We start from the raw sequence: 12,586 nt of genomic DNA on the forward strand, positions 1-12,586 counted from the left end.
GAGAGAGAGAGAGAGAGAGAGAGAGAGAGAGAGAGAGAGAGAGAGAGAGAGGAGAGAGAGAGAGAGAGAGAGATTGATTGATTGATTGATTAATATATTTATGCCCAAGCAGAGCTAAAGGGCAAAGGTAACATAATAGTTGTTCAGGATTGACTAACAAATTTATAATTTATTATCAGATGTTCAATAATTCTAGTTTTATGTTATAAGTAGCGTGTAACGACTTCGAGTCAAATTTATGTTTTCTTAGTCAAGCGTTTCGCCTAAATACATATTATTGTTCGACAACGCGTCTCGTTTATGTATATTGCCGTGCTGGCTGCGTGGTCCCGTTCATCTTGACACGTTCGCGGAGCGTGACACGTGCGATCGCGGAATCAACAACCAACAAGGGCATCGCGCCGTTTTCCCTCGTGTTGGAAGTCGGAGCCAGCGGGCTCAGTCTGGTCTGTACGTCTTAAGAGATCACTCTCTGCGCCGAAATCGCATACGATCGATCGAAGTCAGTCTCGGCTATCCTGCGTGAAATCGAAGCAAGTGTCACGGGAACGTTGTAATCGCCACCACCTGTTAATTACAAATACACGGTGCCACTGGAGTAATCAAAATTCTAAAACGGTGCATTATTTGCCCTACGAGTGTGCGTCAGCCAGATCTGAATCTGGACTCCCTCGCTCCTCGCTCCTTGCTTCATTACGCCTATGCACTGTCTCGCTTCCGCCTGTTATCCCTCTCGTTCTCTCTGAACGATCCCGGCAACCTCAGTTCAGCGTGAAAATCTGCTCCGCGCCCGAACAATAGTATTACAATAAAACATGGTAAACTGAAATATAGAGAACACGCTACTTAAGTATGTACAAAGCTGATAAATATGACTATACGCAACTACAACTAAATAGCCATTATCGCAAACACGGCATAAAACTAGGAAAATTAATCTAACAGAACTAAATTAAGAAAAACTAATATCACAGGAATAGTTCCACGCTAGAGCAAGGACCAGGAGAAATGTGAGTGGCAGGAACAGGAGTGACAGGAGCTCAGTCCATGAATTCCAATGAAAATAGATACGAACGAAGACGACTCTTGAAGGCTAAAATAGTGGTTGCAGACGTGACATTTACAGGGAGAGAATGCCAAAAGTTCATAGCCGATATCTGAAAGGAATGACGATACATTTCCGTTCTGAAAGCTGGAATCTGAAAGATTAGAGAGGAAGAATTACCTAAACGTTCTGACCTTCTAAGTGATGGGCTAAGTGGAGTAAGAAGTTCACTAAGATACGTTGGCGAGCCCATGTAGATGATGCGATAGGTCTGACACCCGAGAAAGTATAGTCTTCTATTCTCTACAGACAGCCACCCAAGGCGACGTCGGTATTGCGATATATGCTCGTCTTTACGCAGATTATAGATAAATCTAATGCAGCAGTTTACAAGTCTCTGCAACTTCAGATTAAGTTCTTTGCTCAGGCCGTGATAGACAAGGCAGCAGTAGTCCAGATATGGCAGCACAAGAGACGTCACTAGCCTGATTCTAAGTTCCGTGGAGAGGGAATTCATATTGAACTTTAATTTGTAAAGCGCATGATGAACTCTCTGCGAGACATGTGAGACATGCTTTTTCCAGGAGAGATTCGATTCGAAATAGACTCCAAGGTTCTTCACCTCCCTTACATATGGCAAAGGCGTATGATTAACAGTTATAGGCGGTAATGAGTCCAGATCAATGTTGTTGATGTTTGTTCCACTACCAAAAATGATGACCTTGAGAGAGAGAGAGAGAGAGAGAGAGAGAGAGAGAGAGAGAGATTGATTGATTGATTGATAAAATTTATTATGCCCAAGCAAAGGCTAAAGGGCAAAAAGTACTATAGCAGTTACAATAATATGATGATTACATACAATACAATACAAGATGCAAAGATACAGTGTGATATAAACAAAAGCGAAGTATAACGGACAGAAGTTAGTATGATGTGCATGTTCTCTCTCTTAAGGCAAGCAACCAGCAATCTCAATAATATACACTGTAAAAACTGAGAACTAACGCAACTTGGCTAACGATAAATACAGTGAAAAAGAATAAGATAAGGAGCAGTATTTCTGAAGAGAACAAAATAGTGAATATAAAACTAAGTACTGAGGCGCAAGTTTCGGAAGTGAAGCCTGACAAGCTCGATATGACCACGAAGGGAGTTTGCGTTGAACTGAGCAACCCGAAACTCAGACTCATTGCGACTCGAACACCTCAGTGGATGCGTCTCATGAGGTCAATCGAGGCGAGTCAGATCGGCGCTTGAATCAATGTAAATAATAGACGAGCCATCTGATCGTCTCACGCAAATCCGCCCATGCCTTATCCAAACATATTTAAAAGAACGTTCCTTAGCAATACGCTTGGTCCGCTGCAGCAACTCATAGCCATCCTTAGTGAGCAATTCATTAATATATACAATACTCCTGGAGTCATTTCCGCAGACCTCTCCCTGCCTAAGAACACCCTTAGCTCGCTTCTTAGATATAATTAGATCACGGACGGCATTAGAGGTCACAGTAATAAACAAAGAATTACTAGCTGCAAAAGCAGTAGAGTGTGAAGAAGCAGAATCAGGGGGAGACCTGCGGACAACTCTTACACTAAGAATATGCGGCGAAACATCAACAGCATCAAGCGCTGAAAGCACGTTGCGCGCAGCCACAGAAGGAGATAACGGAAGCGGCTCCGGTAACCCGGAGACAATAAACTCATTAGCACTAACATCGTGACATTCCGAGCGAGACATTTTTAAATCATGCAGTTCTTTTTTAAGAGCCTCATTCTCACGTTCCAATGAGGAAATACGCTGAGAATTGTTGGCGACTGTTTCTGATAGGCAATTAATAAGATCTAATTTGCTATTAATAACTTCATTCGTTTTTTCCTGACTCTCTATAAAAGCAGAAATTCTTGAATCAGATCTCATGATATCGTCATTAATTTTTTGTTGATTGGCAATAAAAGCTGAGATCTTTGAGTCAGACAGTTTCATTTGCTCTATCAAACCCAGCAGAAGCTCATTTGTCGCAGGCAGTGAGGTCGACTGAGTATGCGAGTCAGCAGAAGAAGCCATGTTCTCAAACTCAAATGAAGGCGCGGTTGTGACAGATGTTGGTGTAAGAGGGGGTATATCCAATGATGTTAAGAGAGAAATACAGCAGGACTCAGCGTTCCTTGACACTGAATAGGATCTAATACAACCGGGATGAAATGCCTTTCTGCACTCTTTGCACTCAATCGACCTATTAGCAATTGATTTCCTGCATTTATAACACGTAGGCTGCATGTGTAGTTATACAATGACCACAACGCAAGAATTACACGCAAGTTCGTCAAGAACGCAAGTGACGACGCCTAGGTTGAACCGTAGAGCGACCGGATAAAATGCACGCTAACTCTCTCCGCGCACAATCACTAGCGACAATCGTATCGAAGATCAAGATCGAACGCTCGCAGGGCAGCCAACCCCCACTCGACAGCACCACCAGCCGTTCCAGACGCAGGTCAGCCAACACCCAGAACGCAACAGGCCCCAGCAGATCGTCATGCGCACCTCGAGAGTAAAGTGCAGAAGGGGGCAGAACAGATAGCAGGCTCATGCGCAGTAAGAATCAATGATCCTCGAGAATGATTCTCAGAAATTTGGTTAGAATAATGAGAAACACTCGTCACACAGTTTCCAGGAATTAAGAGACAGTGGCAGAGAAAATGATAGTAGCTCGTGACGAGCTATATAAGAACATGCTCACACCTGCAACAAAATAGCCCGAAGGCAACTCACGGCAGAAAAATATCCGGTCAAAGCAGGAGCAATAAGACAGACGTGCACGCTGTACTCACAGAGAGAGAGAGAGAGAGAGAGAGAGAGAGAGAGAGAGAGAGAGAGAGAGAGAGAGAGAGAGAGAGAGAGAGAGAGAGAGAGAGAGAGAGAGAGAGAGAGAGAGATTGATTGATGTATTTATTTAGCCCATTGGCTACTTAAGAAAGTACATTTTACATATCTTAATTGTCACTTGGGAAATTTACAATTGGTTCAACATTTGTTGCATGGATTGGGGAAAACCCAAGAAAAACCCAATCAAACCAGAGTCATTTCAGTAAATACAATAAATACAATAAATACAATAAATACAATAAATACAATAAATACAATAAATACAATAAATACAATAAATACAATAAATACAATAAATACAATTAATACAATTAATACAATTAATAGTTCATATAGTTCTCTCATACATACATTTCTTTAACATATTTACTCGCTTTTCTTCTAAATGCTCTGACATTGTCAATAGATTTATAACCATTAGGTAAGTCATTGTAAATTTTAAAGCCGTTGTACATTAGAGTTTGTTGCAATCGTGTTTGATTACGCTTTGTTATGTAAATATTGTTGCGCTGTCGTGTATTATAGGAGTGTGTATCTCCAACAATTTTTAAACTTTCTGCAAGATACGATGGACTTATTTTTAATTTAATTTTATGTACAAATATAAGCGTATTTAATGCAATTCTCTGTTGAACATTAAGGAAATGTAACGCATTTAACATTTGAACTATTGGTGTAAATTTACTACATCTTATAATCGCTCGCATCGCTCTATTTTGCGCTTTTTGTAATAAATTAAGTTCAGTTTTGCCAATATTTAAGAAAATTGTAGAACAATAGTCAAAATGCGGGGCTATTATACTTTTATAAATTATAGTTCTTGTTAGCGCCGATACAGAGTCTCCAATTCTAAACAAAAAATTTATCGTCAATAGTATTAGTCAATAAATCATCACAGCTATTATTTTTATTTTTATTTTGACTAGAATTCAATATTGCATCGTTAATTTCAGTTATACTGTCAATAAAAAATTTATTAAAATTATCAGCAATATCATTGTCTTTATCACAGATTTTATCATCAAATTTTACTTTACTAACACTATTTTTTGGTTTTTTACTCACAATTTGTTTCAAGTGCTTCCATAATTTTTTACTATCTTTTTTATTTTTATCAATCGTTGAGTCGTTATGTTCTCTTTTCTTTTGTTTAATTAATTTAGTCAACTTATTTCTAATTTTTTTAAATTCATTCCAATAAATGTCATCTTTAGTTTCTTTGGCAATTTTATAAATTTTATTTTTCTTACTTTTTAAAACTTTAATTTCGTCATCAAACCATTCTTTACTTTTCCATTTATTAATTACTTTAAATTTCTTCAAAGGTATAACTTGGTTTAACGTTTGTTCAATTGATCCGATCACATGACTAGCTATACTATTTACATTGTTGTCCTTAGATTCATTTATTTTATTAATCGTCTTAGTTAAAATTTCTGCAAACTTAATATTGTCAAATTTTTTATAATTTCTGCCAATAAAATAGTTTTGCTTATTTAAGTTACGTTGCTTTTTTGGCAATTTAATACTTAGGATATCATGGTCAGTTATTTTAGGAGAGTCCCAACTGTCACAATTTAAAGATTCGTTTGAATAAGCTAAGTCAATCATTGTTTGTGAATTATTTGTAACGCGTGTAAACGTTGGGACATAGTTCTTAAGTCCTAATTCACCCATTATTAATTGAAGCTTATTTGAATAGTAACTATTTTTACTAATGTCAATATTGAAATCACCAAGTAAAATAAATTGTTTATTTTCAGCAAAATCAACAATAATTTCTTTTAATATATCCATAAAAAGTGCATCACTCGTACTAGGTGAGTGATACACTACTGAAATAATAATCTCATTCAGTAATTGGAATGAAAACGTTAAGTTCCAAGTATTAGAAGAATAGTTTTTGTTGTTAATAATTTTAAATTGCAAGTCATTTCTAAAATACACAAGAATACCTCCTGTATATTTATTTTCCGAGTTTACTCTAACGTGACTATAATTATCAATTATTAGTTCAGAGTCATTTATGTCTTTTGTTACGCGAGTTTCAGTTAAACAAACAACTATCGGTTTCTCATCTATTATTAGTTCTTCAATTTCGTCTTTGTGTGCTAAAAAACTTTGAGCATTTAAGTGCAATACTAATTCATTTTGCAGTAATTGTTAAATATTTTCTTCAGACCTTTTCTTTTGATTTTCAACTAATTTAATATAAATTGGACAATTTTTATCATACGCATTGTGCCCATCATTACAATTATCATTATTTGAGTCTTTATTAATCTTTTTCTTGTTTTGATGAGCACAATTTGTACATTTTAACTCAGTCGATTGGCAACTTTTACTGTTATGTGCACCTCCACATTTACCACATGTAATCTCTCTTTTACAGACATTCGCGTAATGGTTGAAACCACAGCACTTGAAGCATCTAATAATATTAATATGCTCAATTACTTTGCACTGTTTCCATCCAAGGCAAACCTTTTCCAGAAACAAAAGCATCTTTTGCAACTCTGAGCTTACTTCAACAATTACGCTAAAATCATTCTTTTTGTCGTTACTAATTTGCTTGACTATTTTCATCTCAACTTTCTCGCAACGCTCTCTCAAATTATTTTGTTGAATTAAATTATTAACTATTTGCTCATCTGTTAATGACGCTTCCTCATTATCAATATAAACAATTTTTACAAATTTCTTTTGAATTTTAGGAATTTGAACTTTAAATTGATCGCCAATTTTGTCAATAACATCTTTTTGCAATTTATCACGATCCTTAACATTTTTACATTTAACAATAACTGTTCCATTATTTTTCTCTTTAATACTCGTAACTCCAACTCCAAGCTCTTTAACGTTAATGCTATTCTTAACGCTGTTCAAATTATCGTTTTTGTTGACATTACCCTGCGCGGCAACGTCAACATCAACTGGCTTTACTACTATCACCGCGGACTTTTTCTTTTGGACAACATTCGCATAAGATACACTTGCAACATTACCGCTATTAATTTGAGCATTATCATTACTTTTGTGCAAGATTGTGTTCTCATTTGTCAGTTTGTTAATAATTTGCTTCAGACTGACAATTTCGTTTTTACTCTCGGCTATTTCCTTTTGCAGTGTATCAATCTTCTTTACCAACGGACACACTTCGGCTCTAACGCTGTTTTGGATTAGTCGTAGTAACTTCTCCTCATCCATATCATCGCTGTTGACAATTTCATCCTCAGTCTTCTTTCTCTTTCTACTGTTTCCATTGTTACCAATTGTCCCCAGTTCACTCTCGCCATTCGATTCCAAATGATTCTCGTTATGCTGCTCGTCAATGTCCATCTCCTTACTTTTCAAGTCAATTTGTTTAAAGCCAGCAGTGCATTCGACCAGTTCACCTTTTGCGTTTCTTATTTTATGATACCTTACGCAGGAAGGGTGGAATGCTACATCACACTTATTACACAGCAATGCAGTCACTTTTAGCTCCTGTTTATCTTTTTGACAAAAATAAGGCATCGACTTTTCTTGACTGTCCACACCAGTTAGTTATTCGTGCAAATGACAGCCCCGTGGCTCCTTTGTTAAGCGTCGTCGGCGTGATGGCTGATGTACATAACCAACGCCATTCACCACCAACACAATTTTCACTTGTTACTGCACTTGTACTTTTATTAGCAAACTTTTCACAACAGAAAACCACACTTTAACGTTAAAGAATATCTTGTAAACATTTACTTGTTTTTTAAACTTATTCCTCCACTCACAAGTTATCGCCAAACTCGGAGCGACGTAAGCACGTGCACCCAGAAAGAGAGAGAGAGAGAGAGAGAGAGAGAGAACCGTAGTGGAGATGTTTCTAATCATGTCAAGTATATGCTGCGATCCGTACAATTCCTTTATTAGCCGTGCTCGTTTAACGACTTCCAGCATTGACAAAGAACAGAACAGCCGCATACCGCTAATGTCGCGCTTTGATTAGTTTATCTAATTAAGTTTTGATCAAGTAACACCACTCTAACCTTAATTTCGCCAAGAAGTTCACCCGTGCGTACAAGTTCCCAAATATGCGGATACTAGCGGAACCGTATGCAACAGGTACCAGGCGGGCGGGCGGGTACCTGCGGTTTTCCGGGTATTCCGAGCTCTATAAATCGATTTAACCTTAGTTTGTCATACTTACTGCGTAATTCAGCTGCCGTTACTTCGAGCAACACCACTGATATGAATACAGTACAGCTAACAGTGAGCCTTCTTCTTCTTAGTTTAATTGGCTCTTTTCCGAGGACAATATGGCGCTAACAGTGAGCCACACCCATAATAATTTGACTTTGTTTTGTCTACACTTGTCTCCACTTGTCTCGATCATCGCCATACCACTCGCGGCTTGCGGCACTGCTTCCTGCCACTCGTGCCAACTTCGTAATTTCAAAATGCCAACATTTAATATTGCGTATCAAGAGACACGGCAGTGTCTCGCGCCAAGTACACGCGGAGCGAGACCGACCGTGACTCTTTTACGCGACGCGACAGGTTGCGAGTATCCGAGATGTTGAGATCACGATAACGAGTGAACGGATCAAGTTCTAAGTAGGCTTGATCGATAGCTTGGGGTCGAATTAAGGGGGGGTTTCTCTTATAATATTCCGCTACGTGCCCTACGAGCGGAGATAAAGCAATGCAAAGTCCAAATGTAAAAATTTATTTTTAAGATACTCCTTCTCCTCCTCCTCCTAACGCCGACGTCTCAATATTATCATGATTATTAGAGAAACGTCACTTTCACTTTTTCGACGCTGGCGGCGCGGCGCAGGTATCGCCAATTTCGATATCGCGCGCGTATTTCGAAATTAGGTCGATAGACTTATCGGTCAGGAGGAAGATTTCTATTTAGGTAAATTAGGTGTATATATATAATATATATTGAGTCAATTGCTTCATGTTTATCTGGAGAGATTTCGTATCTTAACATCGTATTACCACCGCTGCCGAAAAAGGCGGTTTTCTACGCTTGGCAAAATGTGCCGCTAAAGAATTTTTAAGTCGATTTTTATGAATCAAGCTTGAATTCGATGTCTAGGTATCCCAAGTTGCCGATGACGAGGTCCAGATAGTGCGCTTCATAGTTTTCGGTGTCCAGGTGTAATAATACGTTGAATTCGATGTCTACGTGTCCCAGGTTACCGATGACGAAATTATGTCTGACATAAAAATAATTCTGCATTTTTATTATGTGTATACACATAATTTTGATTCTTACAATTTTTATTATGTGTACACATTGTAACGATGCACCCCCAAACATGCATCGTTCCGGCAAGAACAGCACGCCGAGACCACCCCGCCGACCACCCGCGGGGTGAGGAACGGGCACGATGTGCCCAACATATTTTTTAATCATCGCATACGTTAGGAAGTCCGCGAAGGGACTTAAACGCGGCAACCGCCTCACCGCGCCGAGCGGTGCCGAAGGCGGCCGAAGACCGCCGAACGCGATCACGGCGTCGGGGCGCCGCGATCCCCGATCGTTCCGCCGCACCGGCTCGGCGCTCGCGATCGCCGTCGCTACCCCCACCACGCCGCGACGCCGCCGCGACGCCGCCGCGACGCCGCCGCGACGCGTATAAAAGCCCGGCGTCGCTGGCACAGAGGGCGATTCCCGATCATCCGTCTTCCAGACAACACCGATCCTGAATTCCCGCACGAAAGCTAATCCGAACGAAAGGTAGAGCGCCTCCGGCATTCTCTGTCTTCGCCGAGTGTGTCTCGGCGAAGGACCAGCTTCTCCTTTTCCAAATCACCCGAAGCCTGTCCGGACAAGACGGTAGAGCGCCTCTGGCATTCTCTGCCCTCGTCGAGTGTGTCTCGGCCGACGACCCGCTTCCGCCGCGTTATCCACGCTTCGCGATCCATATCGCCGCCGCGCTTCGCGCCATTTTTCCGCGCTCCGGGCCGCGCCAGCCGGGAAACCGGCGCCGCCCGTGCCGATACCTGCCGTCACGCGATTCGGTCCGCGCGAATACCAAAAGCAGCGGCTCCGCCCCGCACATACCGCGAATTACCCCGCGCCGCCCGCGACCAAACCAACGTCGCCTCGCATGCATCGATCTATGTAAATGCCGCGAGCGCAAACTGTAACTAATCATAGAATAAATTTAACTATTTTCTTGTAACCGAAACGCGCCTTCATTTCGCCAACCTCGCTCTCCGTCTGCTTCTCCGCACCTCCTTCGAACCCCGGCCAACCGCGAGCTCGATCCGCGCTTCGAAGACAGGTTGTTTTAACATAATTTGTTTTCGAATGAACGTAAAACGTATTTGTTATAATATCCATTATTGAAAATTGATATGCACGACAAAAGCTCTTGTATATCATTAATTATGTTATTATTTATTACATATATTTCTATCTATATATTTTCATGTTCTTGTTACATTAGAAAAATTATTGGCATTTAGGATACGAATCTTTTTCCGTTAGTTTGTAAGTTTCATGATTAAAAAGATCATGTCGTATTATTATTAACATATACCTAAGATTTATAGAATCGTTATTAATTTTGGTAATTATGCAGTTTAGGGGAAGCACCTCCGATGACCTTGACCTTGACATATGTTGTCAAGGTCACCCTCCTGAGTGACCTTCAGAAGGTTTTAGCCGTCGCTCGTTTTTTATTAAAAAGTTATTAACAAAAAAAAGTTTGGCGACCTCACCGATTTTAATGACCTTGATATATGTTGTCAAGGTCACGACCCCGAGTGACCTTCAGAAGGTTTTAGCCGTCGCTCGCTATTCGTTAAAAAGTTATTAACAAAAAAAGTTTGGAAAATATAGTATATATAGGTGCATATATAGGTTAGTTGACGCGCTTTAAACACTTAAATACTTTTAAAGCGCGTCAACTAACCTATGTAGGTTAGTGATCAACGATTTACTGCTTTAAATGTTGTGTTTTGGTAAAGCAGCGACTTTTTCGCAAAATAAAGTATTCTCTGCTTTAACAAAAAGACTTCAATTTATCAACAATTTACTGGTTTAAATGTTGTGTTTTGGTAAAGTAGCGACTTTTTCGCAAAATAAAGTATTCTCTGCTTTAACAAAAAGATTTCAATTTATCAACAATTTACTGCTTTAAATGTTGTGTTTTGGTAAAGCAGCGACTTTCTCGCGAAATAAAGTATTCTCTGCTTTAAAGAAAAACGTAATATTAGTCGTTTATGCCTCTCAGTACTTAAAATAACTGCTATATTTTAGAAACTTTTTTTGTTTATAACTTTTTAATAAAAAACGAGCGACGGCTAAAACCTTCTGAAGGTCACTCAGGAGGGTGACCTTGACAACATATGTCAAGGTCAAGATCATCGGAGGTGCTTCCCCTAAACTGCATAATTACCTTAATTTTATTATATATCTCAATTGCGCGAATCTCAAATATGTTTTGTAAAAATTATGCATAATATTCCTATGCAAGAATACTTGTTTAATTATTTTTTCCTATTGCATTTAAGTATAGAAAAATATACAATTAATTTCTATGTGTTTGCACTTTATATTTAATGAGCAGGCAATTAAATATATATGATTCAATTTGCGTTTATGTCTCTTTATTGACTGACATAATTATATACTTTTAAATCTTTTTCTTTTCTGAAATTTAATCAATTGAATAGCAAAAACTACGTTATCATATTATATATTTTTGGTACGTAGTGTGCAAATGTATTTTGAAATAAAGATTATATATTTTCTACTAAATTATTTACATACACGTGCGGTTTCAGAGAATCATTTTTTGCCAACTCAAATATGTTCCTACTCAACTGTCAAAATATGAAAGATAATTTTATCTAGTTGTGACATTCGCTCGAATTCCCGAAATAATTTTCAAGGATGTGAGTACGAATATATATATATATATATATATATATATATATATATATATATATTGTACTATTTAATATTTATAATTAATAGAAAATTATAAACGATGCGTTATGTATGAGAAATTTAACAGAATTGCTTTTATCAAATAGAATTAATTTGCGATTAGTTAAAGGGTATAAAAGAATAAACAAATCAGGTAAATTTCAGACACGTGTTACAGGTGTCCATCTGTAATCATCAAAAATATCAATACCTGAAGATATCAGTACATATACAGTTGCGAACAACATTCAGTAAGACACGCGAATAAAAATAAATAAAGAATTTTACAGTTAACGACTTATTAACATTAATCATGCTATATTGCGATTATGTTTTATGTTAAAATTGAAAAATATATACAAGGTGTACAACTAAAAGGTTTACAGATTATTATTTAAAAAAAAACTAAGCAAAACATTTGTTTTAATCTCGAAGGACCAGAAACTCATCTGGGTCAGATGCCAGACTTGTTTCAGTGCGGTGCGGGGTAGGGAGGTTCGCGCTCCGTTTAGGTGCGCGGTAGAATCGTAGGATCGCAGAACGGGCAATTTCAGTCAGTTTAATTCGTGTTGTTTGTACTGTCAGAGAAAGTCTTTATTTGCCGAGGTGTCACAAACATGTTTCACGTGAACCACAATGCTGGCACTTGTTATTCGAATGGCCGTGTTGAACGGTGACACGGCGGCTTTACATCAAAATGGCCGATAACGGCGCACGGTTACAGAAAT

The sequence above is a fragment of the Temnothorax longispinosus genome, chromosome 3 (assembly GCF_030848805.1).
Source record: "Temnothorax longispinosus isolate EJ_2023e chromosome 3, Tlon_JGU_v1, whole genome shotgun sequence".
In the NCBI taxonomy this organism is placed as follows: domain Eukaryota; kingdom Metazoa; phylum Arthropoda; class Insecta; order Hymenoptera; family Formicidae; genus Temnothorax; species Temnothorax longispinosus.